At 36.8% G+C, this 20516-nt stretch overlaps 1 long non-coding RNA gene across 2 annotated transcripts in view; it reads left to right on the top strand.

Annotated features, from left to right (window-relative positions):
* Positions 1–17537, top strand: part of LOC113119391 (uncharacterized) — a 30855-nt gene extending 13318 nt beyond the window's left edge. The window contains exons 3-5 of one of the 2 annotated variants that reach the window (XR_003294452.1): positions 7998–8089; positions 13758–13793; positions 16823–17537. This is a non-coding gene — a long non-coding RNA (uncharacterized LOC113119391). The remainder of the gene's footprint in view (positions 1–7997; positions 8090–13757; positions 13794–16822) is intronic. The other variant, XR_003294453.1, reaches the window with a different exon arrangement.
* The last annotated feature ends 2979 nt before the right edge of the window (positions 17538–20516 follow it).

The raw sequence follows: 20516 nt of genomic DNA, 5'->3' as shown, positions 1-20516 counted from the left end.
AGCATAAACATTTTGTGTCATATTTATGAATTATTCCAGTTCTTGGATTACAGAGTTCAATGTTTAAACCAAGAACCTTACCAATCCAAAGCTTTAATCACAAAGCTACAAAATAAATGTATAAAGAGTATTTATCATTAGGTACTATACTCAATATGGAAACCCCTTTTTTAGAATTGTGCTCGGTCTTAATGAGCCCTCAAGAGAAGTGAGAAAGATAAAAAAAAACCTTCTACTTACAATTTAGACAACAGCCATTCTAGTATAAAACTTTGTAATCGATGAACCATGTTAACCCTCATAAATAAGTAATGTGACCACAATATTTTTATTCATAGAGAGCAAAGGCTTTTTTTGTTACTCTATGTCAGCAGGGGATTTTTAAATTATATATTCTTTAGTCCTAGTCAATTTTCCTGTGTTCCTACGACTGCTTAATGCATCCAGTGACCAAGTGGCCAATTAATAACGATCATTTTAACAGCTTTTTAGCTTTATAATAGGTTTGAAATGTGTTGTTTATTAAACTGTCACATAAAGACCAAATTTGGCTAATCCTAACTCCTCTCTCACTGTTCATTCTCAAGGAGCCATTGGGGAGGTAGACATTTTGTGCTGTGTGCGCTAGGCAATTAATTTTGGATTCTAGCTTTACCTACAGTATGTAGCTGACACTGCTTTTAAAATGAGTTTCATGAAGACTCAAATCAGGTTAAAGTATCTTGGCTACTGTAGCACTGTAACACGTAGCAAGCACAGTGAAGGATCAGAGGTATGGGGACTTCTGAAACTGCAGCCTTGAATCTCTGTGCAGCTGTCTGTAGCCTAGATCCGCCTCTCTAGATTAGTGAGGCAACTGAGATGCCTCTTTTCAATTTTTCATGATGTTTACACAGTTTAGTGTTCTTCAGGGAAAGATCAAGGCGATGCTTCCTGTCGTAAGATAGAAATATTTATCACCTAATTTTTGTCTTCCTCTTATGGGTGAGGAAGGATCGAAAAAGAGACCAACTCAAAGAAATACAGAACATCATTTGTAAAAGCTCTACTTAGATCTAGCTGATTCAGCTGTTAAGTTAACCTTAGTCAGTTACCTACTGTAACTTACCATCTGCCTTATTAGTGCACTTCTATAAAGTGTGTACCACTTTATTCATTGCTCTGCATAATTTAGAGAGAATATGCATAGCTTTAAAGCTGAAGTGTGATTTTTTTTTTTCATGCTAAAATGCTTTCATATTATCCCAGCTGGATATCCATGTGTAGGGAGAGACAGGAGCTGGGTGTAACATATCTGTTTAACCATTTAGAAACTAGCTACTGTACAAGAATGAAATCACATCATACGGTACTTTGGCACCAATTTAAAGGGTAGTTCACCCAAAAATGAAAATCCTGTCATTAATTACTCACCCCCAGGTCGTTCCAAACATGTTAGACTTTCATTTATCTTTAGAACATCTTCAAAAATTAAGATTTTTTTTTGCTGAAATCCAAGAGCTTTCTAAACCCTGCATTGACAGCAATGTAAATGACACATTCAAGGCCCAGAAAGGTAGTAACAACATTATTAAAATAGTTTGGAATGACATGAGGGTGAGGAAGTAATGACAGAATTTGGCTGAGCTACCCTTTTAAAGGATTTACAAGTAAAAAACAATTTTGATGTAAAATCAACTTTTCACTTCCAAGATTAAATTTGATTTGTGAATATTTAAGTGAATGTTATATACAGATCTGATGTCAGAAAATAAGCAGATACATTTGTTTAACTCAAAACTTTAACTAAAATTTAAAAAAAAAGACACGTGACACAATTCACGAGTTCACCCTTACATATAATCTGAAGGCGAATAGTAGGCATATTTTGGCATGCTGTCCTGGGGGAGGGGTCCGGGCCCGGAGCACAGCCCGAACCCAAATAACTCCCCCTATCCCCAATTTGGGATAAATAGATTAGAAGTGAGGAGTTGGGGTGGAGGAGGGATGCCGAAAAAACTGTCGTGGGACAGGAGGTAGGAAGACTGGATATATCTAAGCTTGTGTGCTATTTAAGATGATTATCTAAACGAGATGCACCTGTGCCAAATTGGATGATTATCTGATTGTGCTCCTCCCGAACCTTGTTAATAAAACCACATTTGTCAGAGCAATTAACATGCACACACTTTTAATTCATTGCCAATGTTTTTAATATTTTTTTCAGCCATTTTTAATTGTTTTTTTCTTGCTTGTTCAAAACTAAATACAATAAATAAAAAATGCATGCACAAAAATGCCATCCACTCGGCACACTAACAACAGCTCTTTGTGCTTGATATTAAGTTAGACTTAAAATTTAAAATTAAATTCAAGTTTGAGTTAAATAGTGTAAAATGCACCTTACTGCCCTTTAATTCAGCAAAAAGTTTTCCCTGAAAAGTCATGACCAATCACAATCAACAGCACTATCTCAACAAAATGTGCGTTTAGGGCGGGGCTAACTGTTTGGCTGAGCAATGACCAATAGGGGGAGACATTATATTCTGTTTGGCTCTTCCACTGTAATAAGGATTAAACACTTCACCTTTAACTTTTTAACCAAAGTTAAAAACAGTCCAGTCCTCTATGGTCTCTTTAAGTTTCATTACATATTCTGATACAATACCAGAACTCTGCTTAGCTTCTGGTTCATGTCTCCCTATGAAGGATGTGAGGTATGTCTGGACTTTGGATGACCTCTCTTCTCAGTTCTGTTTTGAATAATGATTTATTTATTGAAAATGGTGTTAAAATGCCCCACCATTAGCAGACTTGGCTTTCATAGAATAATGCTAAACTGCGGGAGGTGATTAGCATTCACCCGACTGACAACTTTCCCCTATAGCATATGCTTTCTGACTGTCTCTTTCTTTCTGTTGCCATTTTTTCCCTTCCTCTGCAGTCCTTCCTTATCAGCCAATGTTTAAAATGATAATTGACATTCTCCGACAAGATCAGCAGCGGAAGAAGGAAATAAGGCCATTTAGACCGCAGTCTATTCAAAAAAACACCTGTTGTTCCTCCAGTAATTACACTGCGGTTGAAAAGATCACCATTGCTCATTGAATTCATATCAGATTAAATTGAAGTGGCAGCTGAACTGTCCTTGCTGTTCATCTTCAGTGAAACTCTTCTAATTTAGTTAGCTATTCTTTCGGTCAAGCTTGCTTTCGTTCTCTGTATCCTTATATATTTGACCTTTTATGCATTCTCTCATCTTTTATCATTTACCCCTTTCTATACCCCATTCTCTGTCTCTCTGTTTTCAGATGGTCCACTTTGGTGCATCATTTTCATCATCTGATTGTTTTTCTGTCTTCCCTTCCACTCATCTTTTTAGTGGTGCACGTAGTGTTTTATGTGCTCAGACTGCATGATTGTGATGTTCCATAGCAAACCATCAAACAAAGAGAGATCTGTAATGTGTTTTCCCATGTTGCAGTTCTCCCATACACCACTTGGAGGCAACGTTTACATGGTGGAGCACGTGCGTTCGCCCATCCAACGACTGGATCAGTTCTCTTTGGTCAGCCACACTACGCAGCCAGAAACCCCTAAATCAGGCCAGATGAAAACAGATGCTGGATGGAAATGTCACAAGTGTATCTCGAAACTGCCAGCGCATTAACCTTCTTACCCAGAGTGCCCTGCTCCCCTGAGGCCTTTTCTGAACTCCATTGATTAAAACACTAGCAGGGTATGAGACAAAAGTGCGAGTGAGAGAGAGCGAAAAAAAAAGAGTCAAAGTAAGCAAACAAGATCTCACCTTGCTGTCAGAGGAATGAGACAGAAAGGAGGAGGAGGACCTATTTCTGGAAAAAAATTAAATAAAATAATAAGATACTTACTTTATTTAGTCTGTTACCAGCCCTGGTGCTAAAACATGAGCAAAAAAAAAAACAAAACAAAAAAAACAACAAGTGTGGTTTACATACAGGTTGTTGCATAGGGAAAGAAACAGGAAAAAAGAGGACTGAAATAACCTGATTTTCATTATCATACGCTGAGATTTGTGATGAAATATCTGACAACGCACGTGATTTAACAGGAAGCCTGGTGTCTGAAACCATCATAAATCTTGATGTGTTTTCCTCTGCCGTCAAATTCTTCCTCCCTCCCACATGCACCAAGCAGCGGCTCTGATCTTCAGACCTCTGGCTCCTCTTAGTAATTGAAGCTTCTCCTAAGCAAAACGCATAGAAAGATGTTTTGATATGCACTCCTTTATAATAACTCTCTTGAAACTGTAATTCAGCGTAAATGCTTCTGCAAGGCAGTGGCGGAGGTTTCATTTGAACATCAAACATCCTAAAGAGCTTATATAGATCTTAGTCAAGGCAGACATACTGAATTTTATACTAATGAAATCGAGGCTGTGAGGGATTGGCTACAGCTTTTAAAATGGTATGTACAGTATGAGAGTAATATATCACATATTTTTCAATCCCTTTTTAATATAATAACATTTGCGTAACACTTTAGAAAAATGGTCCATTAGTTAATGTTAGTCAATTTATAAATTAACATGAACAAACAATGAACAATACATGTATTACTGTATTTATTAATCTCCTTTAATGTTAGTTAATGAAAATACAGTTATTCATTTAGTTCATGCTAATTCACAGTGTATTAACTAATGTTAACAAGCACAACTTTTGACTTGAATAATGCATTAGTAAATGTAGAAATTAACATTAACTAAGATTAATAAATGCTGTAGAAGTATTGTATTTGCTTAGATCATGTTAACTAAAGTAGTTAACTAACATTAACTAATAGACCATTATTCTAAAGTGTTACCAACATTTGTTTAAGCCAACTTTAAACACCTATATACACCCATATTAGTTAGCATTTTAGAATATTTAATCACGACAATAAAATATTTAAGAAAATATCACTCATCACACATCACACGCCCCCACGTGTCTACATCATGATGTGGGAAGATTAGCATAACAATGCCCAAATGTTCACACAAAGAAAGAATTCTCACTGTAGTATTGTTGTGGCCACTTCTGTTGTTGAGATGATGTGTGTTTCATTACGAAAATGAAACTACTTTGTTTGGCCTTCCAAAAGAGGACAATATCTGCTTCGTCATACCTAGAGCTGATCCGTGTTGGTCACTGAGGAAATACATCAACTTCGTGCTGTGGATCATCGGATTTGGTTTTGAGTTTTGAGCAGTGTAGAGTCCAGACATGGTTTTATGTTTATCTAGCACAATACGCAATGCAACGTGTAAATAGACAGTATAAGTCATTATAATCAGTAATTAAGTCCCCACTGGATGCAACAAAAATGCCTCGTTTATAATGGTTTTTATTGTTTTTGTCTTGTCGCGCCAGGCATCACACAGTAGGTAAGGACACAGGGCATGACAGTATGTTAAGGGGCGTAACATTTCCATCACACACTTGAGGTATTCAGCCAATCACAACTCACTGGATAGCTGGCCAATCAACGTACACCTCACTTTTCATAATGATGAGCTTTGTAAAAACGACACATTTCAGAAAGGCGGGACATAGAGGAGAAACAATAATGTACATTATGTGGAAAATAATGTGTTTTTTTTTACCTTTAAACTAGGGGTGCTCCTATCACGATCGGCCGATCGTTATGCGCATCTCGTCAGTAAAGCCGGTTCTCTAATCAGCGGTTAATTCCATCAGGTGCGTGATTTCACATAGAGCAGCTGTTACTACACAGAGTCGTTGTTAATAGAGAAGATGCGCAAATCCAGTTCATTTTCAGCGTTTATTGGCGCATCTTCTCTATTAACAACGGCTCTGTGTAGTAACAGCTGCTCTATGTAAAATAACGCACCTGATGGACGATCACATTAACGATCGGCCGATCGTGATCGGAGCACCCCTACTTTAAACGCATAAGCACTTTGTACCAAATACACAACATAATGTACTTTTTAGCAACGTCATATGACCCCTTTAAAAGTGTAAAGACTGAGTAAAATTAGATTGAAATAATTTAGACATTGCCAATTACATTATGTAAGTCAATAAAATGGTAAGGAAAAAATGCCCCAGAGAAAAAAGTCTCAGAGCAACATGCAGTATTAGGTTTGTGAATAAATGAGCATTTTTGAACAAATCAGTTGAAAGAACGATTCAATAATTCAATTAGGGTGTTTTGTGGGCACCTATAGGCTACTGGTATTAAATTGTTGCTAAATTTACAGTTGCAAAATTTCAGTCATTTCTATAGGAATCTGAAAGTTCTGCACATAGATTTTTCTTTGTGTTCAAGTTAGTCATACACGCATACAGAAATTGTCTGTTTATACTTGTAGTTCGGTTTTCTTGGTTCTTTTAAACCAGATTAGAAATTAAATGTAAAAAAGAAGTACTCTTAGTTTTTACACTCATTTTAAACACAGAACTTAAGGATGCAAAACAAAGGGCATAAGGATGGTCACAACCTGATTGTATTCAAATTGGGTTGCATAAAATCTACTAAGTGTAAACACATCTTAAAAGTGAGTTCTGCGTGAGTGGTGCAACATGCTTCGCTATACTATTGATAATGGACAACAGGCCTTTTCGGCCTGCCAATTTCAGTGAATTTTTGTTATTGTGATCAACCCTTATTAATGAGAAAAATGAGACTGAAATTTATCATGGTACATTTGTATAGGTTAATAATTAGGTATCATAAAAGCTGTATTATTGGTTTTCAGTGAGCTTCATGTTATAAAAGTGCACTGATAAACATTTAACCCTGTTTTGTAGGTAAATTGATGACCAGAGCTGTCAGCGTTCTGTCTTGTCATTCTGTGGCTCTGTGACAGTGTGTCATGCAGAGCAGATGTGCGTGAGCTGCTGCAGGTTGAGCTGACTTTAGCACAAGCACAGCAGGGCCCCGCGGGCATTGCTAGCGGTGAATGGACAGGAAAGAATACAGCCCCAGGGAGGGTGTCTGCTGATGGGCATTCTTCATTGTCTGAGTATGGCTCTGTCACCGGGCTATGGTCAGAGAGTTCGGCATTACAGAGTTACATGAATGCTAGTACTGCAGTGCAGCAATAGTGCCTGTTTACCTGAACTGTTTCTTTACTTAGTTTTTTAACCACTGTAAAAAAAAAAGAAAAAAAAAAAGAAAAGAAAAAAAAAACGGTTTATTTGATAACTCCTTTAAGGGAATACTGACAAATAATAGTAGACAGATAGAATATAAAGAGCATTAAAGTACTGTACCATGGCACAATAATGGTATTGTAGTATACTTTAATAAATGGGTAGTTTATATTTAATACTTCAAGATGTGTTATATGTGGGCTATACTCAATCTAAAACTACTTGAATTAATATACATGACAATTTTATTAAATTCCTATTAATTTGGAGTCTACTACATATGTACTTGTACTGTATGTGTATACTGTACTTGTTTATGAAACAAAAATATAAAAATACAGACACAGATATGACAGAGAGGGTTTATTATTGTTATTATTATTGAAAGATGTCTCTTATGCTTACCAAGCCTGCATTTGATTTTAGCATCCGTTATGTTGAAAACCATGCTATTATAAAAAAAGTTTTTTTTTTTAAACCTAAAAATTCTGGAGAGCAGCTTTTATTTTAAGTTGAAATATTTTGTAACATTATATCTTGTAAATGAAATAGTTTTTTTCTTTGAACAGTATACTGTATATAGGGTATATGGTGGTATATGGTAAGACTGTATTAACAATTAAATACCCATGTTATTGTCGGATTACCATGAAACAAAACAAAATCAGGACACTGAATTCTTGAAACTCACAAAAACAATTGTGAAATAATTCACAATTGGGCACATATAATCTTAGATGACAGCACTTGACACTGCTTTGTTTTTTTCTTGGTCCTTTTCTTTATTTTCTCCCGTTTTCTCCTTTCTCATAACTAATGTCTCATATTCATCAGCTGTCATGCATTGTCATACTCAAATTTCTCTCTTTTCAGGTCTCTCTCTCTTTTTCCCATCAACATTATTGGATCGCTGGCTCTCAGCCACAGTATTAAGCCATAGAGTCCCCCCGGCACTGGAATACAAGGTTTGTCTGCTTGACACTCTATGCCAGGCTTTTGCAGATGTTGAAGCGCTCCAGGTCTTATGCTGGATGTACATTACCCATGCAGACTGTTAAAAGTTTACAGCTCGATCTACACAATGAACAAATAATAACCCGTTGAACAAATACGAAGCGTAAATTCCCTATAAAGATAAGACCTAAAATCCAGGTTACCAACTAATCCCCTCTCACCTCCATGACCGGTGAGCTTAAAGCAATGACATACTAATAAATCCCCCGACAGCAAGCGTTGTTTATGTTGGGGGCAATTATGTCAGGCATATATGTAAACCACCAGCACCGTGATAAATTAGATGCTGTGAATAGGTGTCCAAGAATGACACTTTCACCGCCCTTCAGCGCACAACAGCAGCGCTGATGCAGAGCACAACAAGCTTCTGTCACTCGCCGTCAACTGGCTACTTATGGGTGAGGAGGGAGTGGGGTAATTGGGTAAGAGAAAGGGAGAAAGGGACTGGTGGTATAACGAGCACAGGGTGTGGGATATAAATAAGCCTCATTTTGTTTCAGTTTATTTTTGTGCGATTTAATTCCTGGCTCTGCCGAGATGTCTGCAGAGTGACTTATATCCCATCTGGAGGAGGAAAACAGAGTGGGATCCAGGCTTCTGGAGAAATAGAAGAATGACAGATAGAGAAAGAGTTGGCAGTCGGGACACGACGCCATCCACCACAGCTATCAAGGTTAATTCTCTGGCCATTCCAAATCGGACGGATTGTTCCCAATGTGGATTAAGCCATGGACACAATGTGCCCGCTGTATCTCGCTCAGAAGAAAGTAGATGGTAATAAAAGTTTGTTTTAAGGTAGCAGCCCATCTCACACCACGAGTACAGCTTGTGAAGGACTCGCTCTAGTGCTCCTTAATGTTGTACGGCGGCCGTGGCTGCAAGTATAGCTGTGGCACATCGATGCAGGAGAGCATCACTTACTCTGATGGGAAAATCCAGCCAGTGTCACTTGAGGTAAAGAATGCAATAGATCTCAGCAAAACAAATCTAGAAAATTTATCAAAGGGATGAGAGTGAGCTACTTGTGATTCTGTTGTTGCACTAGCAGAGTAATATTAATAGTCAGCCATGTAGAAAACAAATAAAGTAGGAAGAGAAGTTAAAACTATGACTATCTTAGAAATTGTCCATCACCACCCATTATCTCCAGGAGATAGATGTCACGCAGATATGACAGAGAGGCTGATTTAATTTGGTCAACTGCTAACCATGAGTGATGACAACTGCAAGCACATTGGCATTCCTGGTGAAGAGGACTGACTGATGACCCACACAAACTGATGACTGATGGGACACAGAGAGATTTGTTAACACCGAACAGTATTTTACTGAAGGTAATTATAAAACCCAGTGATCCTAGAGAGCATTATTGCTTTCAAAATGCTGTAACATGTCACTTAAAGATGCACAATAAGTCAGAGTGCCACATGTTATTCAACCATTTAAGTCTGGTTGAAGAAAGATGTGGTTTATAGCAGTGATTGCCAACATGCATATTTCAGAGGATTTAATTAATCAATCTGTAATTCCTTGTAACATTAATTTTATATTTTATAAATATTGATTTTATTTATTTATTAATAATAAAGGTCCTGTAACAGCCCTCTGAATGTGTCTTTGCTCTGGCCACCTTATAATTTTGCCCTTGGCCTTAAGAATTCAAGCCAAAATATTAAATTTTTTTCTGATGAGAAATAGTGTGCCTCTTAAATAGGGTCTAGCAATTCCAGTGGAAATTATAAAAGAATTTCGAATACCAAAACTTAAAGAATGTCTCGATTGTAGTTTTATGATTGATGCCAAGTGATTAAAACATAAGATACAGCCCAGTACCTGCTTAACATCTTCTGAGCTTTAATCAGTTTTTAATCAGGCACTTGTTTTAGAGAGAAGCAAAAAGTTATTCACACAGTGGGATTAAAGACAGCAATTCATTTTCCATAATTGTGATAATAACTCTCTTTCACAGCAGCTTACACACCGGTATCACTGAAGTAGATGATTCAACCCTCGAAATAGACCAAGTACTTTTCACTTAAAGCTGAAAAGGATCAGAAATGGACCACCCGAATGACATGATACCCTTGTCTGTTTGTGTATGGAGTGTGTGTATGTGTGCTGTATCCATGTGACTGCTGAAGTGGAACGGTAGTGAATAAGAAAAGAGAAAGGTCACTCCCAGCCTCTCTGTAGAAAGCATCTAACTCTCACTCTCTGAAAGACTGTGAGTGATGTCTTCGCCCCGGCCCAGTGACCATGCTCAAAAGAATGAACATACTCACACATTCAAAGACACACTCACATATGAAATTTATATCCTTGAGTCTCTTAGTCCGTGGTGATTACAGACTAGATATAAAAGTTGCTCTATGTCAATGTTTATATTAGGGATTGGCATGAGTATTTAAGTATGCAAATGTGAAAGCAACAATCGAACATGAAAACGATGATTGTGTGATCTGACTGTACAGATAAAAATAATAATTTTGCCATCACGATCATAGCCCAATCCCATCACTTATTCAATTAATAATTTTACTGGGTATTCTAAAGGAAACCAAAATCCTTAGTTTATATGATTGACAGAAGACACCAGCCATTATCCCATACTGTCCCTCACACACAAAACAGCAGCATACATCAGCAGACAATAGAGGAAATACAGAATATGAAACATTCAGACATAAATTATATTATTTTGCCCTGGCTGTAATTATGTTATGTTGGTCATAACCGTAGGAAAGCAAGATAAATAATTTAAGTGTGTTTGTTGTGTGTGTGTGTGTGTGTGTGTGTGTGTGTGTGTTTTGGTGTATTGAACTCAAATCATTCATATTATTCTGAAGTGCAGTTAATTGATTTTAGTTAAACAATTCAGTTATGCAGATTCATTATTATAAATATTTCAGTATCAGAATTTCCTCATCTCATTCAGTGATATCAGTATTTCCTCATCTATCCATCTGTGTGAGACAACATAAGGCATTTTATTCATTCATATATACGGTATATATGGATGAGTAAAATGCCTTATGTTGTATTGCAATTCTTGTGAAGATCCATGGAGAGATATGATGATAGATAAATGATAGATGATGATAGAGCACAATTTTCCAGTTTTCGGTTTCTCTTTCCGCGCTGACAACATTCTGTCAGTTTCTGTGTGAGAATTCTCTTGACATTGTGCTGATGCTGAAAACATACACTGACTGAATACTCACTACACTGTCAACACAAACTGATTCAGCTTCACTTGTTAAATGACATCATGGACAATCAGTCCTAAAAATCGAAAAGATTGAAAGATTTATATATATGTATATATATATATATATATATATATATATATATATATATATATATATATATATATATATATATATAGCACAAGGTGATCTTAGTGGAAGCCCTTGATGGCAGGGTAATTCTGCAATTTAATGCAAAATAGTTTTTTTGTTTTATAATTTAAAACACATTTCTCCATATTGTTATGAATATTACATAAGATTAAATATGAATTTGAACTGATGGAAATATTTTGATTATGGTGACATGTCTCGTCACAATATGTGGAGGTGTTATGGAATAAAAAAACTAAACAAAATAAAATAAATCATCATTTAAACAGAATGCGAGCTATTTATGCACCAGTACAATTCTGGTCTGATAAACAAATGGTGCAGATTAGGTGCATTTGTAACTTCCCATTGGTTCAGTGCAACCAAGAAATGAGCATCCCAATAAAATGTAGCACAATGTGATCATCTGCTTGAAGATCCTTATATCCACAAAGTGCAGATCTCATCAAGCATGTCCGGACAATCATATATGATAAAGCATAACGACATCTCATTTCGTAATTAAAAGGCCATTTTCTTTATCTCCATGACTTCTAGGATGAAATGTAGCACTCTAGTCTCAATCAGGGGAATGGCACTTGATGAGCAGAGATACTTGGTCTACGGATGAATCCGTGAAGCCGCATTAGAGAGGCCATGTTCATTATCATTAGAGTCTCGCACCGCTGTGGTCTGCTTTGCTCCAGTTCCTCCTTTTCGCGAAAGCAATTCGCTCCCCATATCTGAGCCATATTAGAACAAAAGAGGCAATCAGGATAGAGGAGAAGAAAAGCCCAATTTTCTCCTGGCTAATTAAAGTAAAGGAAGACAAGATGAAGGGCAGTGCCCCCGGCATCCCTGTGCAAACTGAAGGACCCTTAAAGGCTGCTCTTTTATGTGTCTGGAAATTGGGCGCCACTTTTTTTTCAAAGACAAATCTCCAGAGAAAAAGAAAGAAAGGGGATTAGAGAGACAGAGGAGGTGTTCACGTCTTTTGATAGCAAGACAGGAGACCTTCTACATCTATACATTATAGAAGCATGAAAACAATTACAAGAGTGATATATTACATTCTGAAAGAAACCTGACTTCAAATCAACTGACTGTGTAAATGTTTTGAATGGAAATTATATGCAGTACAATTATAAGGGGGCTTTAACGGCAGAGCTTTTGCCACAAAACCAAGTCTGTTCTGAACAATTGGAATGAACGCAATCTGCGTTTCTCAGAAATTCACAGTGTGACCCATGTTGATGAGAATATACTGCAAAAAAGTCATATGCTTAAAATAAAAATATTTAAATAACCCTTTTTTTTTTTTTTTTTTTTTCTTTTGTCCCAGAGTAATATATGAATAAACTTCTCTAAAATTCAGTAATTGCTTTGTGTTTATGACAAGCAAATTTGACTGGTATTAAGTCTTCTAATTTTATATTATACTAAACAAAAATCAACCAAATTTATTGAGGTTTGTTCTAAAAAAAAAATAAATAAATAAAAATAAAGATCCCTATGGATAATGTCAGGTCCAAACATTTCATATTATTAATATATGTTACATATATTTGATATCTTAATTTAAATTAAGATTGAAAATGCACTTGCTATGTACTGAAAAATATAATAAGATCTACAAATATAATGTAGAAATTATGAACAAGTGTCTATGGTTTCGTCTACATGTTTGCATAACAATGCACCTTCATGTTCAACCCTGCAACTGTAAGCATGCATGCAGATGTTTCTGAAGATGTTCTGACATTTAAATGTATTCAGTTGTTTATTTGTGGAAATGCTGAATTACTACATTTTATGCTACTGTAGGGAGCCACTTCTGTTTTCCATGGCAACTGGCAGAGCCCACACTATCACTGACATTATCTGCTCTCACACAGTCACAGAGCTGCAGCTAAAGAGATTTAGATGTGTCGCCTTGTTCCCTTGGTAAAGGAGCCTATAATGCTAGACTGCAGAAATGTACTCGGCAAACTACTCTCAAAAGAATCACCACATTTCATCAGATTTTAATTATTTATTCAATACAGGAGGCACATTTTCATAGAGAAGCATGCTGGAAATACTGTAATTGATGCTTATAGGATTACAAAAAAGTGAAGAGAGAAGAATAAAGTGAGGTAATTATATAGGCATTAAATGTAAACAGAACCATGATGGTTCAGCGACTGCCATTACGGTGCCTTCAAAATTTTACCATCATTGGCTCACCCTCTTGTCATTTCAAACATGTAAGGTTTTCATCCTTCTTTTTATACTTTAACAGTATGTCTGACGGACTGACAATTCAAAAGACAAGATGGTGAGTATATGAGATCTATTTTTCATGTAAACTATCCCTTTAAGAAGATTCTTGGTTTGATTTTTGATGCTCAGGATTGGGTTGACTTTTTGTCATTCCTTAGATACAGTATGAAAGGCTATCATCTTTAAAAGTGGAATAATTCATAAGCATTAATGCTGGAGTGTGTGTGGGGAGAAGTCTGACCCTACGGAATAAGTGGTGGCAGATGATAAATGATGGAGTAAAAGTGCAGCAGTATAATGAAGACACAACAAACAGAAAGAAAAATGAACTGAATGAATAGAATGAGCAGAGTTCAAATGATAGTGTAAAAATATATGAGGCAAGGGAAAAGTTTACAAAGCAAAAGGTCAAGTTTTTGTTTTCCAGTAAACATATCAAAACATCTAAAATTACCTCAGGCAAAATAAAACCTTTTTCCAAGGAAAAAGTATGAATATGAAAAGGTAAAAATATGAATATGAAAAAAATGACTTCGTGATATCTTCTCTCACAACATATTATTAGTTCTTCTTGTTTTAAAGGTTCACTCACATTACGACATTTTAGAGCAACTGAAAAAAAAAAACACATTAAAAAATTCAGACATAATTAATCTTTTTTACAAACCAAAGCATTCAAAAACAGGGAGGTTACTGAGATAAAGTGAGCTGTGTTCAGAGGGTCTTGTAATCACAACATTGCAGCCCCCATGAGTCAAGTTCAAGTTTAAGTTCAAGTTGAGCTTTATTTGTCATTGTTTCATGTGTGGAAATACAGTGGAACGAAATATTGTGCCTCGCAGGACCACGGTGCTACATAAATACAGACATAAAACAATGAATTAAAACAGTATAAACCTATACACACCTAACCTACTGACAGATTTTGACTATACATATACTATATATAAATGTTTACCTATACATAAGCTAAAAAAATACAGACTTTACAAATGCTTCACATAATTACTGTACCTATACACAACTAACCTGCTGACAGATTTTGACTTTAAAAATATCATATATAAATGTTGACCTATACATAAACAAAAAAATACAAACTATACATATGCTACACATAAACACTACCTACCGTCCTGTTTCAGAGGAGGACGGGGTAATTTGAGTTTAGGACTCTTACAGTCTGGGGGAAAAAGCTGTTGAGCAGTCTAGTGAAGCGGGCTCTGTTGCTCTGGTACTGTCTTCCCGAAGGTGGGAGCTGGAAGAGACTGTGGGAGGGATGGGTGGGGTCCTTCACGATACTGTTGGATTCGCTGGAGCATCTTGTGAGGAAAATTTCCAGGATGGAGGGGAGAGGGGCAACGATGATCTTTGCAGCTGTGTTCACTTTCCGCTGGAGGGTCTTGCGGTCTGCTGCACTACAGTTCCCGTACCAAACAGTGATGCAGCTGGTCAGCATATTGCCCCTGTAGAATGTGGTTAGGATCGGTGGAGAGAGACTTACCCTTTTAAGCCGGCGGACAACCTGTAGGTGTTTGAGTGATATAGTGTTGGTGGTCCAGGTGAGGTCCTCTGTGATGAGCACTCCCAGGAATTTAGGGCTGCTGACTCTCTCCACAGTCGAGCAGTCGAGTCAGAGTTTCTTCTGAAGTCCATCACAACCTCCTTTGTCTTCTCCACATTGAGAGACAGGTTGTTAGTGCCACACCATTAAGCCGGCTTTGGCACTTCCTCTCTGTAGTGCGATTCATCACTGTTGCTGATGAGACCTTCCACAGATGTGTCATCCGCGAACTTGATGATGTGGTTGGAGCAGGGCCGTAGCTTGGGTTTGTGGGGCCCCGGTGCAGGATATACTGGTGGGCCCTGTTTGAAATTGTGTTCCTACAGCTCAATTGGTAGAGCATTGTGCTATCAAGCGTAAGGTTGGGGGTTCGATTCCCCCTGGAACACATGATAGGTAAACATTTATAGCCTGAATGCACTGTAAGTCGCTTTGGATAAAAGCGTCTGCTAAATGCATACATTTAATTTATTTTAATTTAAATTGTTTAATTTGTATGTTTGTTCTATGTATTTATTTGTGCTATTTACACAATATTTAAGTTTTTTCAAGTTTGTAGGTGTCCAGGTAAAGAAACCAAATAATCAAATGTAAAATAGCACTGCATAGTCTTCAATGTAAAATAAAATATGAAGTCAAACCAAAAATTATTAAGACACCTTCAACATTTTTTGCATTATCACAGTTTATTTGCTATAGTTTAGAAATTGGTAATATAAAATAACAAAGTTAAACGGTGCCCTAACAAATTCATCTTGATAACTTTGATAGAAAGGTATGTAATGGATTACAATCAACCAAAACTTCAGACACCTGTTAGTTTGACAATATTTACACAACTATCGAAACTTTGTTGAACATTTACTAAGCATTGCTTAATTTGGTTCAGTTTGTGTTGTCAAAAGATTGCATTAGCAGTTAAAAAAATAAATAAAAATAAAATAAATGGTCCCACCTAGTGATCAACTGTAAAAAAATAAAAGAAATGCCTCTTCCCAACAGGGAAAACCTCCAGCAATCAAGAATTTCTCACACACACAAACACTATAATTTGCTGTTATACTCCATATAACTCCATATACAAGCCAGAAACTAAGCCTTTTTTTTTTTTGCAGAGGCCTATCTAAAGGGTTAATGGACCACTTAGTGATCAACTGTAAATATAACAAATTTGACCTCTCCCCAAAAGGGTAACCCACAAACAATCAAGAATGCATGATTAAATGGTGTCATGGCTTTGCAGTGAAAAACTGTCATTATAATGAAAATCAAGGGGGCAAAAACAGCCACCAACAATAAATGGGTGAGACAAAATTAAAACCTAATGCTGCTGCTGCTGCTGCAAAAAAAAAAAAAAAAAAAAAAAAAATCTGGCATAAAAGCCAATATTATGAATAATCTTTGACATGCCCAAGAATGTGATAAAAGGTAAAAAAAAAATGTCCAGTCCACAATCACTTTTTATATTGAAAATATGTCTTTTTTTGTGGTTAACCAGCATATGATGTTTTTTTTAACAGGGTGGACAAAAACACAAGACAAAATAACACATTTTTATGGAAAAAGAAGAGTAAGGGCAGTAAGGACAACAGTGCAACCTGTACCAGTCGGAGAAATGAACAGTATGGAGAGGGATGTGGTGACAAAGAAAGATGGAGGGAAGAGCGAAGAGGAAAGCAGAGGGCAGAACCAGCAGGAGAGAGCAGGAGAAAAGGGAAAAAGCAATGGATAGATGGGGTGGATTGTGTGCAAAAGTGTGATGCTGAGTTTGGCTGGCTTACAGACCCTCTCCATAATTCATCTGAGTTCTCTTCCTGGCTGAGCCTACAGGCTGTCTGCCACTCAACCCAAGAGCATCTTTTAATTAATGTGAGGTGGGGACTCAGAAATCCCCAAAACCCTCAGTTTCTCCTGGATAAGCCTGTAAGGGCTCTCTCTTTTGTCAGCTATTTTCCTAAGACACCCTGTTTTAATGTTTGTATGAGTAATGATGATGATCTGTGTGTGGCACATGCAGTTTCCCAAGTGTGTGTTCCATGTTCATACAAGCCTCATTTATAAATGACCATTCTATTCTTATGAACAATTAAGTACAATTAAAAGTCCATTTAAAGGCCCTATTAAAATCAAATTGGAGTTTTGTGGCTTTTAGTTCATGTCTATTAACTTTTGAGGTCATCTATAGTACCATTCAAAAGTTCAGTTTTAGTAAGATTTTAAGCAAGGATGCATTAAACTTATGGACAGTGGCAGTAAAGACATTTCGGTCACACTTTATTTTAGGGTCCAATTCTCACTATTAACTAACCATTAACTATGACTTTTGCCTCAATTAACCCCTTATTTGCAGCTTATTAATAGTTTATAAAGTAGTTGTTAAGTTTAAGGTATTGGGTAGGATTATGGATGTCATGCATTATATGTACTTTATAAGCACTAATTAACAGCCAATATGTTAATAATAGACATGCTAATAAGCAACTAGTTATTAGTGTGAATTGGACCCTATACTAAAAATAAGAAAGTATCACGGTTACCACAGAAACGTTACTGTTTTCATCAAGGATAATCATAAGAAATGTTTCTTGAGCACCAAATCAACATATTAGAAAGTTTTCTAAAGGATCATGTGATAATGAAGACTGCAGTAATAATGAGTGCTGAAAATTCAGCTTTGCCATCACATAAATAAATTATATTTCAAAATGTATTCATATGGAAAACAGTTATGTTATAAAATATATTACTGATTTTACTGAAATGTTGTTCATATAAATGCATTTAAAATGCATTGCTCTTCCAGGAAAATCGATTGAAAATCTTGATGACTCATTCTGCAATACAAAGATATTTCTCCAATGGAATTCTCTCCAGAATAAGAATGCCCTACCCCCAGATACCATGGTATCTCCATCAGGGTCAACTCAAAATTGAATCACGCTGAATCAAGAATCACTTTAAAATCAAATCATGCACGCAAGAATCGAAATTGATTCATGAGATCGGTTGAGCCTCCTGCTTCTAATAGGTGGGTGGTTATTCTCCTAGGTAGCTTGCTGAAATATAATGATGGATTCAGAGCTCTGGTCCATTTGACTTGATTGTGTCCAATCAAATAATCTGGCTCCGGGGCCGTGTGATTGGAGCAAATCAGTCAGTCATTAGCCAGGCAATCAGCTCAAATGCCTCCTTTCCCATGGGATCCCCACATCGGCCATTCTGAGAGGGAGTAAGGATGGGAAAGAAGGGGAGCAGAAAACAACAGCCCTGTTCAATCACAGCGCTAATCAGATTTCTATTTACCTTCTATGTCTCTTCTTTTTTACTCGTTCACACTGAAATGTCTCCACATCTGGGTGCTCTTCTCTTCTCTTCTCTTCTCTTCTCTTCTCTTCTCTTCTCTTCTCTTCTCTTCTCTTCTCTTCTCTTCTCTTATCTTCTCTTCTCTTCTCTTCTCTTCTCTTCTCTTCTCTTCTCTTCTCTTCTCTTCTCTTGTGATGTATGGCCCCTGTCAGAGATGGAATCAATGGGATGGTGGTTGTTTTAATTTAGCAGAGCGCTGAGAGGATACTGATTCTGGCAGTCAGAGAAGAGGAATGGCAGTGGCCTTTCACCATCTGTTTTTACTTTCCCTCCCTGTTTCACACATTGATCAACATCCAGCACTCACAGCGCCTGCTTAATCTGCTTGGTGTAGGTGGCAACGCACAAACTACTGCCATCTTTGGCACTGGTGCTCATTAACACCGTTAATCTGTGTGTTTATGTAGAAGACTTCAAGGTAAGGCTTGATACGGATCCACTTTTAGCTCGACACCGTCTCACAGCGAACCTATCCTCGTCATTTTCATCATCTTGATTAATGTTATTCATTCCTCTCTATACTGTGTGACTGCAGGGCGCCTGTCTGGAAATTCATCCACTGGTAATAGCAATGAGAGATAACAGCAGGAATAAAGAGGGACGGAGTCTATATGCTCATAAACTGCAAAAGATTGTACAGCTATGAATTAAGACTGCAGTCATAAATTATCATTCTGACCATCAAAGCTAGTGAGCTCCCTCAACAGGCAGCATTTTAATGCATCATAACAGTGCTCCTGAATGTAATTATGCTGCCTACTTTTAGCCTAATTTTAAATCAGCACTGCATTCTTCATGAAGAAGGCTATTCCAGAATGAAATATGACAAATGCAGTGAAAAAATAAATCAATGATGGCAAACAGCGCAAGAGGAATGTTGACCATAATGCAATTATTATTATTCTAACAATACAGTATGTATATATATATATATATATATATATATATATATATATATATATATATATATATATATATATATATATATATATAATTATTATTATTGATAATTATTATTTACAAATTGTCATTAAATAACTAAGAAATTTACCAAAAACATTACCATAATACATGTAAATATATCATACTGACCAAGATTTACAAATAAGTAGTAATTGGATTTTTTTTCCCCAAAATCCCCCAAAGTGTATATGCATGTTTATGAGAGTATTATATTTATTTCCTGTGGCCTGTATTAAAATTAACAGATGAGGAAATTGTCTAGATTTGTCTGCATGGATTTGCTGCCTCTGTAGAGTGTTTCAAATCAATCACTTAGGCAGCATCCTAGATGACATGGATCTTCATATGTAGGCACCAGGAAGAGAAGCAGCTCACTAGCTCTTGAAAGAGTGTTTAATTGCTGTTTAAATAGTTGACTGGGGCCTTATGATGTAAATTTGATATCGGCACACCGTGTGAGGAAGAGAGCAATGAGGAAACAGGAATGGCGAAGGGTTAATGGAAGCATGCATGGAGACTCCCTGTGGTCCTGGAGAGCTCTTCCTGTGTAGCCCACGGGCAAGAGATGAAGAAAAAGCATTAACCGTTCTCTCAGTCTTTCACATGGGATCTGCCTCATTTACAGCCACGTACATCGTTCCTAAAAATGACACGAACCAAAGAGCAGAAATGAGGAACAAAGAACCTGAGATGGAGGGTGATAAAAGGAAAGGTGAGGCACATATGGGGATTTTCAAGCATGTTTTATATAGTGCGCAACTGCCGAGAGTGTGGGAAACGGATCTCTCCTGGGCTCTTTAAGGATAATAGGACCATCTTCAACCTGCCACGTTTCCTCTTCACACATACTTTTTCATCGACTCATACATTCTCTCTCACTCTATTCTC

Source organism: Carassius auratus, chromosome 19, assembly GCF_003368295.1.
Source record: "Carassius auratus strain Wakin chromosome 19, ASM336829v1, whole genome shotgun sequence".
NCBI lineage: Eukaryota > Metazoa > Chordata > Actinopteri > Cypriniformes > Cyprinidae > Carassius > Carassius auratus.
Note: the sequence above shows the minus strand (reverse complement) of the source record. Positions and strands in the feature narration are given on the sequence as shown.